This window comes from Protomyctophum bolini (assembly GCF_963924005.1).
Source record: "Protomyctophum bolini genome assembly, chromosome: 12".
Classification (NCBI taxonomy): Eukaryota; Metazoa; Chordata; class Actinopteri; order Myctophiformes; family Myctophidae; genus Protomyctophum; species Protomyctophum bolini.
The window spans coordinates 38,186,495-38,210,303 of record NC_137873.1 but is presented as its reverse complement, the minus strand read 5'-3'; positions in this window follow the sequence as shown (position 1 = coordinate 38,210,303).

Below are 23,809 nucleotides of genomic sequence, written 5' to 3'. Positions count from 1 at the left end.
TATTTTACACTTTTGGTTATTGAGAAACAGCTCCTAAAACATTATTTGACACTTTTGGTTGTTGAAAAACAGCTTCTAACCATTATTTGACACTTTGGTTGTTGAGAAACAGCTCCTAAAACATTATTTTACACTTTTGGTTATTAAGAAACAGCTCCTAAAACATTATTTGACACTTTTGGTTGTTCAAAAACAGCTTCTAACCATTATTTGACACTTTGGTTGTTGAGAAACAGCTCCTAAAACATTATTTTACACTTTTGGTTGTTGAGAAACAGCTCCTAAAACATTATTTGACACTTTTGGTTGTTGAAAAACAGCTTCTAACCATTATTTGACACTTTGGTTGTTGAGAAACAGCTCCTAAAACATTATTTTACACTTTTGGTTATTGAGAAACAGCTCCTAAAACATTATTTGACACTTTTGGTTGTTGAAAAACAGCTTCTAACCATTATTTGACACTTTGGTTGTTGAGAAACAGCTCTTAAAACATTATTTTACACTTTTGGTTATTGAGAAACAGCTCCTAAAACATTATTTGACACTTTTGGTTGTTGAAAAACAGCTTTTAACCATTATTTGACACTTTGGTTGTTGAGAAACAGCTCCTAAAACATTATTTTACACTTTTGGTTGTTGAGAAACAGCTCCTAAAACATTATTTGACACTTTTGGCAAATTATTTTGGGAGGCAAATTATTTTGGCAAATTATTTTGGGAGGCAAATTATTTTGGCAAATTATTTTGGGAGGCAAATTATTTTGGGAGGCAAATTATTTTGGGAGGCAAATTATTTTGGCAAATTATTTTGGGAGGCAAATTATTTTGGGAGGCAAATTATTTTGGCAAATTATTTTGGGAGGCAAATTATTTTGGGAGACAAATTATTTTGGCAAATTATTTTGGGAGGCAAATTATTTTGGAAATTTATTTTGGGAGGCAAATTATTTTGGGAGGCAAATTATTTTGGCAAATTATTTTGGGAGGCAAATTATTTTGGCAAATTATTTTGGGAGGCAAATTATTTTGGCAGGCAAATTATTTTGGGAGGCAAATTATTTTGGCAAATTATTTTGGGAGGCAAATTATTTTGGGAGACAAATTATTTTGGCAAATTATTTTGGGAGGCAAATTATTTTGGGAGGCAAATTATTTTGGCAAATTATTTTGGCAAATTATTTTGGGAGGCAAATTATTTTGGCAAATTATTTTACACTTTTGGTTATTGAGAAACAGCTCCTAAAACATTATTTGACACTTTTGGTTGTTGAAAAACAGCTTCTAACCATTATTTGACACTTTGGTTGTTGAGAAACAGCTCTTAAAACATTATGTTACTCTTTTGGTTATTGAGAAACAGCTCCTAAAACATTATTTGACACTTTTGGTTGTTGAAAAACAGCTTTTAACCATTATTTGACACTTTGGTTGTTGAGAAACAGCTCCTAAAACATTATTTTACACTTTTGGTTGTTGAGAAACAGCTCCTAAAACATTATTTGACACTTTTGGCAAATTATTTTGGGAGGCAAATTATTTTGGGAGGCAAATTATTTTGGCAAATTATTTTGGGAGGCAAATTATTTTGGCAAATTATTTTGGGAGGCAAATTATTTTGGCAAATTATTTTTGGAGGCAAATTATTTTGGGAGGCAAATTATTTTGGCAAATTATTTTGGGAGGCAAATTATTTTGGGAGGCAAATTATTTTGGGAGGCAAATTATTTTGGGAGACAAATTATTTTGGCAAATTATTTTGGGAGGCAAATTATTTTGGAAAATTATTTTGGGAGGCAAATTATTTTGGGAGGCAAATTATTTTGGCAAATTATTTTGGGAGGCAAATTATTTTGGCAAATTATTTTGGGAGGCAAATTATTTTGGCAGGCAAATTATTTTGGCAAATTATTTTGGGAGGCAAATTATTTTGGGAGACAAATTATTTTGGCAAATTATTTTGGGAGGCAAATTATTTTGGGAGGCAAATTATTTTGGGAGGCAAATTATTTTGGCAAATTATTTTACACTTTTGGTTATTGAGAAACAGCTCCTAAAACATTATTTGACACTTTTGGTTGTTGAAAAACAGCTTCTAACCATTATTTGACACTTTGGTTGTTGAGAAACAGCTCTTAAAACATTATTTTACACTTTTGGTTATTGAGAAACAGCTCCTAAAACATTATTTGACACTTTTGGTTGTTGAAAAACAGCTTTTAACCATTATTTGACACTTTGGTTGTTGAGAAACAGCTCCTAAAACATTATTTTACACTTTTGGTTGTTGAGAAACAGCTCCTAAAACATTATTTGACACTTTTGGCAAATTATTTTGGGAGGCAAATTATTTTGGGAGGCAAATTATTTTGGCAAATTATTTTGGGAGGCAAATTATTTTGGGAGGCAAATTATTTTGGGAGGCAAATTATTTTGGGAGGCAAATTATTTTGGCAAATTATTTTGGCAAATTATTTTGGGAGGCAAATTATTTTGGGAGGCAAATTATTTTGGCAAATTATTTTGGGAGGCAAATTATTTTGGGAGACAAATTATTTTGGCAAATTATTTTGGGAGGCAAATTATTTTGGGAGGCAAATTATTTTGGCAAATTATTTTGGGAGGCAAATTATTTTGGCAAATTATTTTGGGAGGCAAATTATTTTGGCAAATTATTTTGGGAGGCAAATTATTTTGGGAGGCAAATTATTTTGGCAAATTATTTTGGGAGGCAAATTATTTTGGGAGACAAATTATTTTGGCAAATTATTTTGGGAGGCAAATTATTTTGGGAGGCAAATTATTTTGGGAGGCAAATTATTTTGGCAAATTATTTTGGCAAATTATTTTGGCAGGCAAATTATTTTGGGAGGCAAATTATTTTGGGAGGCAAATTATTTTGGGAGGCAAATTATTTTGGGAGACAAATTATTTTGGGAGGCAAATTATTTTGGGAGGCAAATTATTTTGGCAAATTATTTTGGGAGGCAAATTATTTTGGGAGGCAAATTATTTTGGCAAATTATTTTGGGAGGCAAATTATTTTGGCAAATTATTTTACACTTTTGGTTATTGAGAAACAGCTCCTAAAACATTATTTGACACTTTTGGTTGTTGAAAAACAGCTTCTAACCATTATTTGACACTTTGGTTGTTGAGAAACAGCTCCTAAAACATTATTTTACACTTTTGGTTATTGAGAAACAGCTCCTAAAACATTATTTGACACTTTTGGTTGTTGAAAAACAGCTTCTAACCATTATTTGACACTTTGGTTGTTGAGAAACAGCTCCTAAAACATTATTTGACACTTTTGGTTGTTGAAAAACAGCTTCTAACCATTATTTGACACTTTGGTTGTTGAGAAACAGCTCCTAAAACATTATTTTAAACTTTTGGTTATTGAGAAACAGCTCCTAAAACATTATTTGACACTTTTGGTTGTTGAAAAACAGCTTCTAACCATTATTTGACACTTTGGTTGTTGAGAAACAGCTCCTAAAACATTATTTTACACTTTTGGTTATTGAGAAACAGCTCCTAAAACATTATTTGACACTTTTGGTTGTTGAAAAACAGCTTCTAACCATTATTTGACACTTTGGTTGTTGAGAAACAGCTCCTAAAACATTATTTGACACTTTTGGTTGTTGAAAAACAGCTTCTAACCATTATTTGACACTTTGGTTGTTGAGAAACAGCTCCTAAAACATTATTTTAAACTTTTGGTTATTGAGAAACAGCTCCTAAAACATTATTTGACACTTTTGGTTGTTGAAAAACAGCTTCTAACCATTATTTGACACTTTGGTTGTTGAGAAACAGCTCCTAAAACATTATTTTACACTTTTGGTTATTGAAAAACAGCTCCTAAAACATTATTTGACACTTTTGGTTGCTGAAAAACAGCTTCTAACCTTTATTTGACACTTTGGTTGTTGAGAAACAGCTCCTAAAACATTATTTTACACTTTTGGTTGTTGAGAAACAGCTCCTAAAACATTATTTGACACTTTTGGTTGTTGAAAAACAGCTTCTAACCATTATTTGACACTTTAGTTGTTGAGAAACAGCTCCTAAAACATTATTTTACACTTTTGGTTATTGAGAAACAGCTCCTAAAACATTATTTGACACTTTTGGTTGTTGAAAAACAGCTTCTAACCATTATTTGACACTTTGGTTGTTGAGAAACAGCTCCTAAAACATTATTTTACACTTTTGGTTATTGAGAAACGGCTCCTAAAACATTATTTGACACTTTTGGTTGTTGAAAAACAGCTTCTAACCATTATTTGACACTTTGGTTGTTGAGAAACAGCTCCTAAAACATTATTTTACACTTTTGGTTGTTGAGAAACAGCTCCTAAAACATTATTTGACACTTTTGGTTGTTGAAAAACAGCTTCTAACCATTATTTGACACTTTGGTTGTTGAGAAACAGCTCCTAAAACATTATTTTACACTTTTGGTTATTGAGAAACAGCTCCTAAAACATTATTTGACACTTTTGGTTGTTGAAAAACAGCTTCTAACCATTATTTGACACTTTGGTTGTTGAGAAACAGCTCCTAAAACATTATTTTACACTTTTGGTTATTAAGAAACAGCTCCTAAAACATTATTTGACACTTTTGGTTGTTCAAAAACAGCTTCTAACCATTATTTTTTTACACTTTGGTTGTTGAGAAACAGCTCCTAAAACATTATTTTACACTTTTGGTTGTTGAGAAACAGCTCCTAAAACATTATTTGACACTTTTGGTTGTTGAAAAACAGCTTCTAACCATTATTTGACACTTTGGTTGTTGAGAAACAGCTCCTAAAACATTATTTTACACTTTTGGTTATTGAGAAACAGCTCCTAAAACATTATTTGACACTTTTGGTTGTTGAAAAACAGCTTCTAACCATTATTTGACACTTTGGTTGTTGAGAAACAGCTCTTAAAACATTATTTTACACTTTTGGTTATTGAGAAACAGCTCCTAAAACATTATTTGACACTTTTGGTTGTTGAAAAACAGCTTTTAACCATTATTTGACACTTTGGTTGTTGAGAAACAGCTCCTAAAACATTATTTTACACTTTTGGTTGTTGAGAAACAGCTCCTAAAACATTATTTGACACTTTTGGCAAATTATTTTGGGAGGCAAATTATTTTGGCAAATTATTTTGGGAGGCAAATTATTTTGGCAAATTATTTTGGGAGGCAAATTATTTTGGCAAATTATTTTGGGAGGCAAATTATTTTGGCAAATTATTTTGGGAGGCAAATTATTTTGGGAGGCAAATTATTTTGGCAAATTATTTTGGGAGGCAAATTATTTTGGGAGGCAAATTATTTTGGCAAATTATTTTGGGAGGCAAATTATTTTGGGAGACAAATTATTTTGGCAAATTATTTTGGGAGGCAAATTATTTTGGCAAATTATTTTGGGAGGCAAATTATTTTGGAAATTTATTTTGGGAGGCAAATTATTTTGGGAGGCAAATTATTTTGGCAAATTATTTTGGGAGGCAAATTATTTTGGCAAATTATTTTGGGAGGCAAATTATTTTGGCAGGCAAATTATTTTGGGAGGCAAATTATTTTGGCAAATTATTTTGGGAGGCAAATTATTTTGGGAGACAAATTATTTTGGCAAATTATTTTGGGAGGCAAATTATTTTGGGAGGCAAATTATTTTGGCAAATTATTTTGGGAGGCAAATTATTTTGGCAAATTATTTTACACTTTTGGTTATTGAGAAACAGCTCCTAAAACATTATTTGACACTTTTGGTTGTTGAAAAACAGCTTCTAACCATTATTTGACACTTTGGTTGTTGAGAAACAGCTCTTAAAACATTATGTTACTCTTTTGGTTATTGAGAAACAGCTCCTAAAACATTATTTGACACTTTTGGTTGTTGAAAAACAGCTTTTAACCATTATTTGACACTTTGGTTGTTGAGAAACAGCTCCTAAAACATTATTTTACACTTTTGGTTGTTGAGAAACAGCTCCTAAAACATTATTTGACACTTTTGGCAAATTATTTTGGGAGGCAAATTATTTTGGCAAATTATTTTGGGAGGCAAATTATTTTGGCAAATTATTTTGGGAGGCAAATTATTTTGGCAAATTATTTTGGGAGGCAAATTATTTTGGGAGGCAAATTATTTTGGCAAATTATTTTGGGAGGCAAATTATTTTGGGAGGCAAATTATTTTGGGAGGCAAATTATTTTGGGAGACAAATTATTTTGGCAAATTATTTTGGGAGGCAAATTATTTTGGCAAATTATTTTGGGAGGCAAATTATTTTGGAAAATTATTTTGGGAGGCAAATTATTTTGGGAGGCAAATTATTTTGGCAAATTATTTTGGGAGGCAAATTATTTTGGCAAATTATTTTGGGAGGCAAATTATTTTGGCAGGCAAATTATTTTGGCAAATTATTTTGGGAGGCAAATTATTTTGGGAGACAAATTATTTTGGCAAATTATTTTGGGAGGCAAATTATTTTGGGAGGCAAATTATTTTGGGAGGCAAATTATTTTGGCAAATTATTTTACACTTTTGGTTATTGAGAAACAGCTCCTAAAACATTATTTGACACTTTTGGTTGTTGAAAAACAGCTTCTAACCATTATTTGACACTTTGGTTGTTGAGAAACAGCTCTTAAAACATTATTTTACACTTTTGGTTATTGAGAAACAGCTCCTAAAACATTATTTGACACTTTTGGTTGTTGAAAAACAGCTTTTAACCATTATTTGACACTTTGGTTGTTGAGAAACAGCTCCTAAAACATTATTTTACACTTTTGGTTGTTGAGAAACAGCTCCTAAAACATTATTTGACACTTTTGGCAAATTATTTTGGGAGGCAAATTATTTTGGGAGGCAAATTATTTTGGCAAATTATTTTGGGAGGCAAATTATTTTGGGAGGCAAATTATTTTGGGAGGCAAATTATTTTGGGAGGCAAATTATTTTGGCAAATTATTTTGGCAAATTATTTTGGGAGGCAAATTATTTTGGGAGGCAAATTATTTTGGCAAATTATTTTGGGAGGCAAATTATTTTGGGAGACAAATTATTTTGGCAAATTATTTTGGGAGGCAAATTATTTTGGGAGGCAAATTATTTTGGCAAATTATTTTGGGAGGCAAATTATTTTGGCAAATTATTTTGGGAGGCAAATTATTTTGGCAAATTATTTTGGGAGGCAAATTATTTTGGGAGGCAAATTATTTTGGGAGGCAAATTATTTTGGCAAATTATTTTGGGAGGCAAATTATTTTGGGAGACAAATTATTTTGGCAAATTATTTTGGGAGGCAAATTATTTTGGGAGGCAAATTATTTTGGGAGGCAAATTATTTTGGGAGGCAAATTATTTTGGCAAATTATTTTGGGAGGCAAATTATTTTGGCAAATTATTTTGGGAGGCAAATTATTTTGGCAAATTATTTTGGGAGGCAAATTATTTTGGGAGGCAAATTATTTTGGGAGGCAAATTATTTTGGCAAATTATTTTGGGAGGCAAATTATTTTGGGAGACAAATTATTTTGGCAAATTATTTTGGGAGGCAAATTATTTTGGGAGGCAAATTATTTTGGGAGGCAAATTATTTTGGCAAATTATTTTGGCAAATTATTTTGGGAGGCAAATTATTTTGGGAGGCAAATTATTTTGGGAGACAAATTATTTTGGCAAATTATTTTGGGAGGCAAATTATTTTGGCAAATTATTTTGGGAGGCAAATTATTTTGGAAAATTATATTTTGGGAGGCAAATTATTTTGGCAAATTATTTTGGGAGGCAAATTATTTTGGCAAATTATTTTGGGAGGCAAATTATTTTGGCAAATTATTTTGGGAGGCAAATTATTTTGGCAGGCAAATTATTTTGGGAGGCAAATTATTTTGGCAAATTATTTTGGGAGGCAAATTATTTTGGGAGACAAATTATTTTGGCAAATTATTTTGGGAGGCAAATTATTTTGGCAAATTATTTTGGGAGGCAAATTATTTTGGCAAATTATTTTGGGAGGCAAATTATTTTGGCAAATTATTTTACACTTTTGGTTATTGAGAAACAGCTCCTAAAACATTATTTGACACTTTTGGTTGTTGAAAAACAGCTTCTAACCATTATTTGACACTTTGGTTGTTGAGAAACAGCTCCTAAAACATTATTTTACACTTTTGGTTATTGAGAAACAGCTCCTAAAACATTATTTGACACTTTTGGTTGTTGAAAAACAGCTTCTAACCATTATTTGACACTTTGGTTGTTGAGAAACAGCTCCTAAAACATTATTTGACACTTTTGGTTGTTGAAAAACAGCTTCTAACCATTATTTGACACTTTGGTTGTTGAGAAACAGCTCCTAAAACATTATTTTACACTTTTGGTTATTGAGAAACAGCTCCTAAAACATTATTTGACACTTTTGGTTGTTGAAAAACAGCTTCTAACCATTATTTGACACTTTGGTTGTTGAGAAACAGCTCCTAAAACATTATTTTACACTTTTGGTTATTGAGAAACAGCTCCTAAAACATTATTTGACACTTTTGGTTGTTGAAAAACAGCTTGTAACCTTTATTTGACACTTTGGTTGTTGAAAAACAGCTCCTAAAACATTATTTTACACTTTTGGTTGTTGAGAAACAGCTCCTAAAACATTATTTGACACTTTTGGTTGTTGAAAAACAGCTTCTAACCATTATTTGACAATTTGGTTGTTGAGAAACAGCTCCTAAAACATTATTTTACACTTTTGGTTATTAAGAAACAGCTCCTAAAACATTATTTGACACTTTTGGTTGTTCAAAAACAGCTTCTAACCATTATTTGACACTTTTGTTGTTGAGAAACAGCTCCTAAAACATTATTTTATACTTTTGGTTGTTGAGAAACAGCTCCTAAAACATTATTTGACACTTCTGTTTGTTGAAAAACAGCTTCTAACCATTATTTGACACTTTGGTTGTTGAGAAACAGCTCCTAAAACATTATTTTACACTTTTGGTTATTGAGAAACAGCTCCTAAAACATTATTTGACACTTTTGGTTGTTGAAAAACAGCTTCTAACCATTATTTGACACTTTGGTTGTTGAGAAACAGCTCTTAAAACATTATTTTACACTTTTGGTTATTGAGAAACAGCTCCTAAAACATTATTTGACACTTTTGGTTGTTGAAAAACAGCTTTTAACCATTATTTGACACTTTGGTTGTTGAGAAACAGCTCCTAAAACATTATTTTACACTTTTGGTTGTTGAGAAACAGCTCCTAAAACATTATTTGACACTTTTGGCAAATTATTTTGGGAGGCAAATTATTTTGGGAGGCAAATTATTTTGGGAGGCAAATTATTTTGGGAGGCAAATTATTTTGGGAGACAAATTATTTTGGCAAATTATTTTGGGAGGCAAATTATTTTGGCAATTTATTTTGGGAGGCAAATTATTTTGGGAGGCAAATTATTTTGGAAAATTATTTTGGGAGGCAAATTATTTTGGCAAATTATTTTGGGAGGCAAATTATTTTGGCAAATTATTTTGGCAGGCAAATTATTTTGGGAGGCAAATTATTTTGGCAAATTATTTTGGGAGGCAAATTATTTTGGGAGACAAATTATTTTGGCAAATTATTTTGGGAGGCAAATTATTTTGGGAGGCAAATTATTTTGGCAAATTATTTTGGCAAATTATTTTGGGAGGCAAATTATTTTGGCAAATTATTTTGGGAGGCAAATTATTTTGGCAAATTATTTTACACTTTTGGTTATTGAGAAACAGCTCCTAAAACATTATTTGACACTTTTGGTTGTTGAAAAACAGCTTCTAACCATTATTTGACACTTTGGTTGTTGAGAAACAGCTCCTAAAACATTATTTTACACTTTTGGTTGTTGAGAAACAGCTCCTAAAACATTATTTTACACTTTTGGTTGTTGAGAAACAGCTCCTAAAACATTATTTGACACTTTTGGTTGTTGAAAAACAGCTTCTAACCATTATTTGACACTTTAGTTGTTGAGAAACAGCTCCTAAAACATTATTTTACACTTTTGGTTATTGAGAAACAGCTCCTAAAACATTATTTGACACTTTTGGTTGTTGAAAAACAGCTTCTAACCATTATTTGACACTTTGGTTGTTGAGAAACAGCTCCTAAAACATTATTTTACACTTTTGGTTGTTGAGAAACAGCTCCTAAAACATTATTTGACACTTTTGGTTGTTGAAAAACAGCTTCTAACCATTATTTGACACTTTGGTTGTTGAGAAACAGCTCCTAAAACATTACTTTACACTTTTGGTTATTGAGAAACAGCTCCTAAAACATTATTTGACACTTTTGGTTGTTGAAAAACAGCTTCTAACCATTATTTGACACTTTGGTTGTTGAGAAACAGCTCCTAAAACATTATTTTACACTTTTGGTTATTAAGAAACAGCTCCTAAAACATTATTTGACACTTTTGGTTGTTCAAAAACAGCTTCTAACCATTATTTGACACTTTGGTTGTTGAGAAACAGCTCCTAAAACATTATTTAACACTTTTGGTTGTTGAGAAACAGCTCCTAAAACATTATTTGACACTTTTGGTTGTTGAAAAACAGCTTCTAACCATTATTTGACACTTTGGTTGTTGAGAAACAGCTCCTAAAACATTATTTTACACTTTTGGTTATTGAGAAACAGCTCCTAAAACATTATTTGACACTTTTGGTTGTTGAAAAACAGCTTCTAACCATTATTTGACACTTTGGTTGTTGAGAAACAGCTCTTAAAACATTATTTTACACTTTTGGTTATTGAGAAACAGCTCCTAAAACATTATTTGACACTTTTGGTTGTTGAAAAACAGCTTTTAACCATTATTTGACACTTTGGTTGTTGAGAAACAGCTCCTAAAACATTATTTTACACTTTTGGTTGTTGAGAAACAGCTCCTAAAACATTATTTGACACTTTTGGCAAATTATTTTGGGAGGCAAATTATTTTGGCAAATTATTTTGGGAGGCAAATTATTTTGGCAAATTATTTTGGGAGGCAAATTATTTTGGCAAATTATTTTGGGAGGCAAATTATTTTGGCAAATTATTTTGGGAGGCAAATTATTTTGGGAGGCAAATTATTTTGGCAAATTATTTTGGGAGGCAAATTATTTTGGGAGACAAATTATTTTGGGAGGCAAATTATTTTGGGAGGCAAATTATTTTGGCAAATTATTTTGGGAGGCAAATTATTTTGGCAAATTATTTTGGGAGGCAAATTATTTTGGCAAATTATTTTGGGAGGCAAATTATTTTGGGAGGCAAATTATTTTGGCAAATTATTTTGGGAGGCAAATTATTTTGGCAATTTATTTTGGGAGGCAAATTATTTTGGGAGGCAAATTATTTTGGAAATTTATTTTGGGAGGCAAATTATTTTGGCAAATTATTTTGGGAGGCAAATTATTTTGGCAAATTATTTTGGGAGGCAAATTATTTTGGCAGGCAAATTATTTTGGGAGGCAAATTATTTTGGCAAATTATTTTGGGAGGCAAATTATTTTGGGAGACAAATTATTTTGGCAAATTATTTTGGGAGGCAAATTATTTTGGGAGGCAAATTATTTTGGCAAATTATTTTGGGAGGCAAATTATTTTGGCAAATTATTTTGGGAGGCAAATTATTTTGGCAAATTATTTTACACTTTTGGTTATTGAGAAACAGCTCCTAAAACATTATTTGACACTTTTGGTTGTTGAAAAACAGCTTCTAACCATTATTTGACACTTTGGTTGTTGAGAAACAGCTCCTAAAACATTATTTTACACTTTTGGTTGTTGAGAAACAGCTCCTAAAACATTATTTTACACTTTTGGTTGTTGAGAAACAGCTCCTAAAACATTATTTGACACTTTTGGTTGTTGAAAAACAGCTTCTAACCATTATTTGACACTTTAGTTGTTGAGAAACAGCTCCTAAAACATTATTTTACACTATTGGTTATTGAGAAACAGCTCCTAAAACATTATTTGACACTTTTGGTTGTTGAAAAACAGCTTCTAACCATTATTTGACACTTTGGTTGTTGAGAAACAGCTCCTAAAACATTATTTTACACTTTTGGTTATTGAGAAACAGCTCCTAAAACATTATTTGACACTTTTGGTTGTTGAAAAACAGCTTCTAACCATTATTTGACACTTTGGTTGTTGAGAAACAGCTCCTAAAACATTATTTTACACTTTTGGTTGTTGAGAAACAGCTCCTAAAACATTATTTGACACTTTTGGCAAATTATTTTGGGAGGCAAATTATTTTGGGAGGCAAATTATTTTGGCAAATTATTTTGGGAGGCAAATTATTTTGGGAGGCAAATTATTTTGGGAGGCAAATTATTTTGGGAGGCAAATTATTTTGGCAAATTATTTTGGGAGGCAAATTATTTTGGCAAATTATTTTGGGAGGCAAATTATTTTGGGAGACAAATTATTTTGGCAAATTATTTTGGGAGACAAATTATTTTGGCAAATTATTTTGGGAGGCAAATTATTTTGGGAGGCAAATTATTTTGGGAGGCAAATTATTTTGGCAAATTATTTTGGGAGGCAAATTATTTTGGCAAATTATTTTGGGAGGCAAATTATTTTGGCAAATTATTTTGGGAGGCAAATTATTTTGGGAGGCAAATTATTTTGGGAGGCAAATTATTTTGGCAAATTATTTTGGGAGGCAAATTATTTTGGGAGACAAATTATTTTGGCAAATTATTTTGGGAGGCAAATTATTTTGGGAGGCAAATTATTTTGGGAGGCAAATTATTTTGGCAAATTATTTTGGCAAATTATTTTGGCAAATTATTTTGGGAGGCAAATTATTTTGGGAGGCAAATTATTTTGGGAGACAAATTATTTTGGCAAATTATTTTGGGAGGCAAATTATTTTGGCAAATTATTTTGGGAGGCAAATTATTTTGGAAAATTATATTTTGGGAGGCAAATTATTTTGGCAAATTATTTTGGGAGGCAAATTATTTTGGCAAATTATTTTGGGAGGCAAATTATTTTGGCAAATTATTTTGGGAGGCAAATTATTTTGGCAGGCAAATTATTTTGGGAGGCAAATTATTTTGGCAAATTATTTTGGGAGGCAAATTATTTTGGGAGACAAATTATTTTGGCAAATTATTTTGGGAGGCAAATTATTTTGGCAAATTATTTTGGGAGGCAAATTATTTTGGCAAATTATTTTGGGAGGCAAATTATTTTGGCAAATTATTTTACACTTTTGGTTATTGAGAAACAGCTCCTAAAACATTATTTGACACTTTTGGTTGTTGAAAAACAGCTTCTAACCATTATTTGACACTTTGGTTGTTGAGAAACAGCTCCTAAAACATTATTTTACACTTTTGGTTATTGAGAAACAGCTCCTAAAACATTATTTGACACTTTTGGTTGTTGAAAAACAGCTTCTAACCATTATTTGACACTTTGGTTGTTGAGAAACAGCTCCTAAAACATTATTTGACACTTTTGGTTGTTGAAAAACAGCTTCTAACCATTATTTGACACTTTGGTTGTTGAGAAACAGCTCCTAAAACATTATTTTACACTTTTGGTTATTGAGAAACAGCTCCTAAAACATTATTTGACACTTTTGGTTGTTGAAAAACAGCTTCTAACCATTATTTGACACTTTGGTTGTTGAGAAACAGCTCCTAAAACATTATTTTACACTTTTGGTTATTGAGAAACAGCTCCTAAAACATTATTTGACACTTTTGGTTGTTGAAAAACAGCTTCTAACCTTTATTTGACACTTTGGTTGTTGAAAAACAGCTCCTAAAACATTATTTTACACTTTTGGTTGTTGAGAAACAGCTCCTAAAACATTATTTGACACTTTTGGTTGTTGAAAAACAGCTTCTAACCATTATTTGACAATTTGGTTGTTGAGAAACAGCTCCTAAAACATTATTTTACACTTTTGGTTATTAAGAAACAGCTCCTAAAACATTATTTGACACTTTTGGTTGTTCAAAAACAGCTTCTAACCATTATTTGACACTTTTGTTGTTGAGAAACAGCTCCTAAAACATTATTTTATACTTTTGGTTGTTGAGAAACAGCTCCTAAAACATTATTTGACACTTCTGTTTGTTGAAAAACAGCTTCTAACCATTATTTGACACTTTGGTTGTTGAGAAACAGCTCCTAAAACATTATTTTACACTTTTGGTTATTGAGAAACAGCTCCTAAAACATTATTTGACACTTTTGGTTGTTGAAAAACAGCTTCTAACCATTATTTGACACTTTGGTTGTTGAGAAACAGCTCTTAAAACATTATTTTACACTTTTGGTTATTGAGAAACAGCTCCTAAAACATTATTTGACACTTTTGGTTGTTGAAAAACAGCTTTTAACCATTATTTGACACTTTGGTTGTTGAGAAACAGCTCCTAAAACATTATTTTACACTTTTGGTTGTTGAGAAACAGCTCCTAAAACATTATTTGACACTTTTGGCAAATTATTTTGGGAGGCAAATTATTTTGGGAGGCAAATTATTTTGGGAGGCAAATTATTTTGGGAGGCAAATTATTTTGGGAGACAAATTATTTTGGCAAATTATTTTGGGAGGCAAATTATTTTGGCAATTTATTTTGGGAGGCAAATTATTTTGGGAGGCAAATTATTTTGGAAAATTATTTTGGGAGGCAAATTATTTTGGCAAATTATTTTGGGAGGCAAATTATTTTGGCAAATTATTTTGGCAGGCAAATTATTTTGGGAGGCAAATTATTTTGGCAAATTATTTTGGGAGGCAAATTATTTTGGGAGACAAATTATTTTGGCAAATTATTTTGGGAGGCAAATTATTTTGGGAGGCAAATTATTTTGGCAAATTATTTTGGCAAATTATTTTGGGAGGCAAATTATTTTGGCAAATTATTTTGGGAGGCAAATTATTTTGGCAAATTATTTTACACTTTTGGTTATTGAGAAACAGCTCCTAAAACATTATTTGACACTTTTGGTTGTTGAAAAACAGCTTCTAACCATTATTTGACACTTTGGTTGTTGAGAAACAGCTCCTAAAACATTATTTTACACTTTTGGTTGTTGAGAAACAGCTCCTAAAACATTATTTTACACTTTTGGTTGTTGAGAAACAGCTCCTAAAACATTATTTGACACTTTTGGTTGTTGAAAAACAGCTTCTAACCATTATTTGACACTTTAGTTGTTGAGAAACAGCTCCTAAAACATTATTTTACACTTTTGGTTATTGAGAAACAGCTCCTAAAACATTATTTGACACTTTTGGTTGTTGAAAAACAGCTTCTAACCATTATTTGACACTTTGGTTGTTGAGAAACAGCTCCTAAAACATTATTTTACACTTTTGGTTGTTGAGAAACAGCTCCTAAAACATTATTTGACACTTTTGGTTGTTGAAAAACAGCTTCTAACCATTATTTGACACTTTGGTTGTTGAGAAACAGCTCCTAAAACATTACTTTACACTTTTGGTTATTGAGAAACAGCTCCTAAAACATTATTTGACACTTTTGGTTGTTGAAAAACAGCTTCTAACCATTATTTGACACTTTGGTTGTTGAGAAACAGCTCCTAAAACATTATTTTACACTTTTGGTTATTAAGAAACAGCTCCTAAAACATTATTTGACACTTTTGGTTGTTCAAAAACAGCTTCTAACCATTATTTGACACTTTGGTTGTTGAGAAACAGCTCCTAAAACATTATTTTACACTTTTGGTTGTTGAGAAACAGCTCCTAAAACATTATTTGACACTTTTGGTTGTTGAAAAACAGCTTCTAACCATTATTTGACACTTTGGTTGTTGAGAAACAGCTCCTAAAACATTATTTTACACTTTTGGTTATTGAGAAACAGCTCCTAAAACATTATTTGACACTTTTGGTTGTTGAAAAACAGCTTCTAACCATTATTTGACACTTTGGTTGTTGAGAAACAGCTCTTAAAACATTATTTTACACTTTTGGTTATTGAGAAACAGCTCCTAAAACATTATTTGACACTTTTGGTTGTTGAAAAACAGCTTTTAACCATTATTTGACACTTTGGTTGTTGAGAAACAGCTCCTAAAACATTATTTTACACTTTTGGTTGTTGAGAAACAGCTCCTAAAACATTATTTGACACTTTTGGCAAATTATTTTGGGAGGCAAATTATTTTGGCAAATTATTTTGGGAGGCAAATTATTTTGGCAAATTATTTTGGGAGGCAAATTATTTTGGCAAATTATTTTGGGAGGCAAATTATTTTGGCAAATTATTTTGGGAGGCAAATTATTTTGGGAGGCAAATTATTTTGGCAAATTATTTTGGGAGGCAAATTATTTTGGGAGACAAATTATTTTGGGAGGCAAATTATTTTGGCAAATTATTTTGGGAGGCAAATTATTTTGGCAAATTATTTTGGGAGGCAAATTATTTTGGCAAATTATTTTGGGAGGCAAATTATTTTGGGAGGCAAATTATTTTGGCAAATTATTTTGGGAGGCAAATTATTTTGGCAATTTATTTTGGGAGGCAAATTATTTTGGGAGGCAAATTATTTTGGAAATTTATTTTGGGAGGCAAATTATTTTGGCAAATTATTTTGGGAGGCAAATTATTTTGGCAAATTATTTTGGGAGGCAAATTATTTTGGCAGGCAAATTATTTTGGGAGGCAAATTATTTTGGCAAATTATTTTGGGAGGCAAATTATTTTGGGAGACAAATTATTTTGGCAAATTATTTTGGGAGGCAAATTATTTTGGGAGACAAATTATTTTGGGAGGCAAATTATTTTGGCAAATTATTTTGGGAGGCAAATTATTTTGGCAAATTATTTTGGGAGGCAAATTATTTTGGCAAATTATTTTGGGAGGCAAATTATTTTGGGAGGCAAATTATTTTGGCAAATTATTTTGGGAGGCAAATTATTTTGGCAATTTATTTTGGGAGGCAAATTATTTTGGGAGGCAAATTATTTTGGAAATTTATTTTGGGAGGCAAATTATTTTGGCAAATTATTTTGGGAGGCAAATTATTTTGGCAAATTATTTTGGGAGGCAAATTATTTTGGCAGGCAAATTATTTTGGGAGGCAAATTATTTTGGCAAATTATTTTGGGAGGCAAATTATTTTGGGAGACAAATTATTTTGGCAAATTATTTTGGGAGGCAAATTATTTTGGGAGGCAAATTATTTTGGCAAATTATTTTGGGAGGCAAATTATTTTGGCAAATTATTTTGGGAGGCAAATTATTTTGGCAAATTATTTTACACTTTTGGTTATTGAGAAACAGCTCCTAAAACATTATTTGACACTTTTGGTTGTTGAAAAACAGCTTCTAACCATTATTTGACACTTTGGTTGTTGAGAAACAGCTCCTAAAACATTATTTTACACTTTTGGTTGTTGAGAAACAGCTCCTAAAACATTATTTTACACTTTTGGTTGTTGAGAAACAGCTCCTAAAACATTATTTGACACTTTTGGTTGTTGAAAAACAGCTTCTAACCATTATTTGACACTTTAGTTGTTGAGAAACAGCTCCTAAAACATTATTTTACACTATTGGTTATTGAGAAACAGCTCCTAAAACATTATTTGACACTTTTGGTTGTTGAAAAACAGCTTCTAACCATTATTTGACACTTTGGTTGTTGAGAAACAGCTCCTAAAACATTATTTTACACTTTTGGTTATTGAGAAACAGCTCCTAAAACATTATTTGACACTTTTGGTTGTTGAAAAACAGCTTCTAACCATTATTTGACACTTTAGTTGTTGAGAAACAGCTCCTAAAACATTATTTTACACTATTGGTTATTGAGAAACAGCTCCTAAAACATTATTTGACACTTTTGGTTGTTGAAAAACAGCTTCTAACCATTATTTGACACTTTGGTTGTTGAGAAACAGCTCCTAAAACATTATTTTACACTTTTGGTTGTTGAGAAACAGCTCCTAAAACATTATTTGACACTTTTGGTTGTTGAAAAACAGCTTCTAACCATTATTTGACACTTTGGTTGTTGAGAAACAGCTCCTAAAACATTATTTTACACTTTTGGTTATTGAGAAACAGCTCCTAAAACATTATTTGACACTTTTGGTTGTTCAAAAACAGCTTCTAACCATTATTTGACACTTTGGTTGTTGAGAAACAGCTCCTAAAACATTATTTTACACTTTTGGTTGTTGAGAAACAGCTCCTAAAACATTATTTGACACTTTTGGTTGTTGAAAAACAGCTTCTAACCATTATTTGACACTTTGGTTGTTGAGAAACAGCTCCTAAAACATTATTTTACACTTTTGGTTATTGAGAAACAGCTCCTAAAACATTATTTGACACTTTTGGTTGTTGAAAAACAGCTTCTAACCATTATTTGACACTTTGGTTGTTGAGAAACAGCTCTTAAAACATTATTTTACACTTTTGGTTATTGAGAAACAGCTCCTAAAACATTATTTGACACTTTTGGTTGTTGAAAAACAGCTTCTAACCATTATTTGACACTTTGGTTGTTGAGAAACAGCTCCTAAAACATTATTTTACACTTTTGGTTATTAAGAAACAGCTCCTAAAACATTATTTGACACTTTTGGTTGTTCAAAAACAGCTTCTAACCATTATTTGACACTTTGGTTGTTGAGAAACAGCTCCTAAAACATTATTTTACACTTTTGGTTGTTGAGAAACAGCTCCTAAAACATTATTTGACACTTTTGGTTGTTGAAAAACAGCTTCTAACCATTATTTGACACTTTGGTTGTTGAGAAACAGCTCCTAAAACATTATTTTACACTTTTGGTTATTGAGAAACAGCTCCTAAAACATTATTTGACACTTTTGGTTGTTGAAAAACAGCTTCTAACCATTATTTGACACTTTGGTTGTTGAGAAACAGCTCTTAAAACATTATTTTACACTTTTGGTTATTGAGAAACAGCTCCTAAAACATTATTTGACACTTTTGGTTGTTGAAAAACAGCTTTTAACCATTATTTGACACTTTGGTTGTTGAGAAACAGCTCCTAAAACATTATTTTACACTTTTGGTTGTTGAGAAACAGCTCCTAAAACATTATTTGACACTTTTGGCAAATTATTTTGGGAGGCAAATTATTTTGGCAAATTATTTTGGGAGGCAAATTATTTTGGCAAATTATTTTGGGAGGCAAATTATTTTGGCAAATTATTTTGGGAGGCAAATTATTTTGGCAAATTATTTTGGGAGGCAAATTATTTTGGCAAATTATTTTGGGAGGCAAATTATTTTGGCAAATTATTTTGGGAGGCAAATTATTTTGGGAGGCAAATTATTTTGGCAAATTATTTTGGGAGGCAAATTATTTTGGGAGACAAATTATTTTGGCAAATTATTTTGGGAGGCAAATTATTTTGGGAGGCAAATTATTTTGGCAAATTATTTTGGGAGGCAAATTATTTTGGCAAATTATTTTGGGAGGCAAATTATTTTGGCAAATTATTTTGGGAGGCAAATTATTTTGGCAAATTATTTTGGGAGGCAAATTATTTTGGGAGACAAATTATTTTGGCAAATTATTTTGGGAGGCAAATTATTTTGGCAAATTATTTTGGGAGGCAAATTATTTTGGAAAATTATTTTGGGAGGCAAATTATTTTGGGAGGCAAATTATTTTGGCAAATTATTTTGGGAGGCAAATTATTTTGGGAGGCAAATTATTTTGGCAAATTATTTTGGGAGGCAAATTATTTTGGCAGGCAAATTATTTTGGGAGGCAAATTATTTTGGCAAATTATTTTGGGAGGCAAATTATTTTGGGAGACAAATTATTTTGGCAAATTATTTTGGGAGGCAAATTATTTTGGCAAATTATTTTGGGAGGCAAATTATTTTGGCAAATTATTTTACACTTTTGGTTATTGAGAAACAGCTCCTAAAACATTATTTGACACTTTTGGTTGTTGAAAAACAGCTCCTAAAACATTATTTGACACTTTTGGTTGTTGAAAAACAGCTTCTAACCATTATTTGACACTTTGGTTGTTGAGAAACAGCTCCTAAAACATTATTTGACACTTTTGGTTGTTGAAAAACAGCTCCTAAAACATTATTTGACACTTTTGGTTGTTGAAAAACAGCTTTTAACCATTATTTGACACTTTTGGCAAATTATTTTGGGAGGCAAATTATTTTGGCAAATTATTTTGGGAGGCAAATTATTTTGGCAAATTATTTTGGGAGGCAAATTATTTTGGCAAATTATTTTGGGAGGCAAATTATTTTGGCAAATTATTTTGGGAGGCAAATTATTTTGGGAGGCAAATTATTTTGGGAGGCAAATTATTTTGGCAAATTATTTTGGGAGGCAAATTATTTTGGGAGGCAAATTATTTTGGGAGGCAAATTATTTTGGCAAATTATTTTGGGAGGCAAATTATTTTGGGAGGCAAATTATTTTGGCAAATTATTTTGGGAGGCAAATTATTTTGGGAGACAAATTATTTTGGCAAATTATTTTGGGAGGCAAATTATTTTGGCAAATTATTTTGGGAGGCAAATTATTTTGGAAATTTATTTTGGGAGGCAAATTATTTTGGGAGGCAAATTATTTTGGGAGGCAAATTATTTTGGGAGGCAAATTATTTTGGGAGGCAAATTATTTTGGCAAATTATTTTGGGAGGCAAATTATTTTGGCAGGCAAATTATTTTGGGAGGCAAATTATTTTGGCAAATTATTTTGGGAGGCAAATTATTTTGGGAGACAAGTTATTTTGGCAAATTATTTTGGGAGGCAAATTATTTTGGCAAATTATTTTGGGAGGCAAATTATTTTGGCAAATTATTTTACACTTTTGGTTATTGAGAAACAGCTCCTAAAACATTATTTGACACTTTTGGTTGTTGAGAAACAGCTCCTAAAACATTATTTGACACTTTTGGTTGTTGAAAAACAGCTTCTAACCATTATTTGACACTTTGGTTGTTGAGAAACAGCTCCTAAAACATTATTTGACACTTTTGGTTGTTGAGAAACAGCTCCTAAAACATTATTTGACACTTTTGGCAAATTATTTTGGGAGGCAAATTATTTTGGCAAATTATTTTGGGAGGCAAATTATTTTGGCAAATTATTTTGGGAGGCAAATTATTTTGGGAGGCAAATTATTTTGGGAGGCAAATTATTTTGGGAGGCAAATTATTTTGGGAGACAAATTATTTTGGCAAATTATTTTGGGAGGCAAATTATTTTGGCAATTTATTTTGGGAGGCAAATTATTTTGGGAGGCAAATTATTTTGGAAAATTATTTTGGGAGGCAAATTATTTTGGCAAATTATTTTGGGAGGCAAAATATTTTGGCAAATTATTTTGGGAGGCAAATTATTTTGGCAGGCAAATTATTTTGGGAGGCAAATTATTTTGGCAAATTATTTTGGGAGGCAAATTATTTTGGGAGACAAATTATTTTGGCAAATTATTTTGGGAGGCAAATTATTTTGGGAGGCAAATTATTTTGGCAAATTATTTTGGCAAATTATTTTGGCAAATTATTTTGGCAAATTATTTTGGGAGGCAAATTATTTTGGCAAATTATTTTGGGAGGCAAATTATTTTGGCAAATTATTTTACACTTTTGGTTATTGAGAAACAGCTCCTAAAACATTATTTGACACTTTTGGTTGTTGAAAAACAGCTTCTAACCATTATTTGACACTTTGGTTGTTGAGAAACAGCTCCTAAAACATTATTTTACACTTTTGGTTGTTGAGAAACAGCTCCTAAAACATTATTTGACACTTTTGGTTGTTGAAAAACAGCTTCTAACCATTATTTGACACTTTGGTTGTTGAGAAACAGCTCCTAAAACATTATTTTACACTTTTGGTTATTGAGAAACAGCTCCTAAAACATTATTTGACACTTTTGGTTGTTGAAAAACAGCTTCTAACCATTATTTGACACTTTGGTTGTTGAGAAACAGCTCCTAAAACATTATTTTACACTTTTGGTTATTAAGAAACAGCTCCTAAAACATTATTTGACACTTTTGGTTGTTCAAAAACAGCTTCTAACCATTATTTGACACTTTGGTTGTTGAGAAACAGCTCCTAAAACATTATTTTACACTTTTGGTTGTTGAGAAACAGCTCCTAAAACATTATTTGACACTTTTGGTTGTTGAAAAACAGCTTCTAACCATTATTTGACACTTTGGTTGTTGAGAAACAGCTCCTAAAACATTATTTTACACTTTTGGTTATTGAGAAACAGCTCCTAAAACATTATTTGACACTTTTGGTTGTTGAAAAACAGCTTCTAACCATTATTTGACACTTTGGTTGTTGAGAAACAGCTCTTAAAACATTATTTTACACTTTTGGTTATTGAGAAACAGCTCCTAAAACATTATTTGACACTTTTGGTTGTTGAAAAACAGCTTTTAACCATTATTTGACACTTTGGTTGTTGAGAAACAGCTCCTAAAACATTATTTTACACTTTTGGTTGTTGAGAAACAGCTCCTAAAACATTATTTGACACTTTTGGCAAATTATTTTGGGAGGCAAATTATTTTGGGAGGCAAATTATTTTGGCAAATTATTTTGGGAGGCAAATTATTTTGGCAAATTATTTTGGGAGGCAAATTATTTTGGCAAATTATTTTGGGAGGCAAATTATTTTGGCAAATTATTTTGGGAGGCAAATTATTTTGGCAAATTATTTTGGGAGGCAAATTATTTTGGCAAATTATTTTGGGAGGCAAATTATTTTGGGAGGCAAATTATTTTGGCAAATTATTTTGGGAGGCAAATTATTTTGGGAGACAAATTATTTTGGCAAATTATTTTGGGAGGCAAATTATTTTGGGAGGCAAATTATTTTGGCAAATTATTTTGGGAGGCAAATTATTTTGGCAAATTATTTTGGGAGGCAAATTATTTTGGCAAATTATTTTGGGAGGCAAATTATTTTGGGAGGCAAATTATTTTGGCAAATTATTTTGGGAGGCAAATTATTTTGGGAGACAAATTATTTTGGCAAATTATTTTGGGAGGCAAATTATTTTGGCAAATTATTTTGGGAGGCAAATTATTTTGGAAAATTATTTTGGGAGGCAAATTATTTTGGGAGGCAAATTATTTTGGCAAATTATTTTGGGAGGCAAATTATTTTGGCAAATTATTTTGGGAGGCAAATTATTTTGGCAGGCAAATTATTTTGGGAGGCAAATTATTTTGGCAAATTATTTTGGGAGGCAAATTATTTTGGGAGACAAATTATTTTGGCAAATTATTTTGGGAGGCAAATTATTTTGGCAAATTATTTTGGCAAATTATTTTGGGAGGCAAATTATTTTGGCAAATTATTTTACACTTTTGGTTATTGAGAAACAGCTCCTAAAACATTATTTGACACTTTTGGTTGTTGAAAAACAGCTTCTAACCATTATTTGACACTTTGGTTGTTGAGAAACAGCTCTTAAAACATTATTTGACACTTTTGGTTGTTGAAAAACAGCTTTTAACCATTATTTGACACTTTTGGCAAATTATTTTGGGAGGCAAATTATTTTGGCAAATTATTTTGGGAGGCAAATTATTTTGGCAAATTATTTTGGGAGGCAAATTATTTTGGCAAATTATTTTGGGAGGCAAATTATTTTGGCAAATTATTTTGGGAGGCAAATTATTTTGGCAAATTATTTTGGGAGGCAAATTATTTTGGCAAATTATTTTGGGAGGCAAATTATTTTGGGAG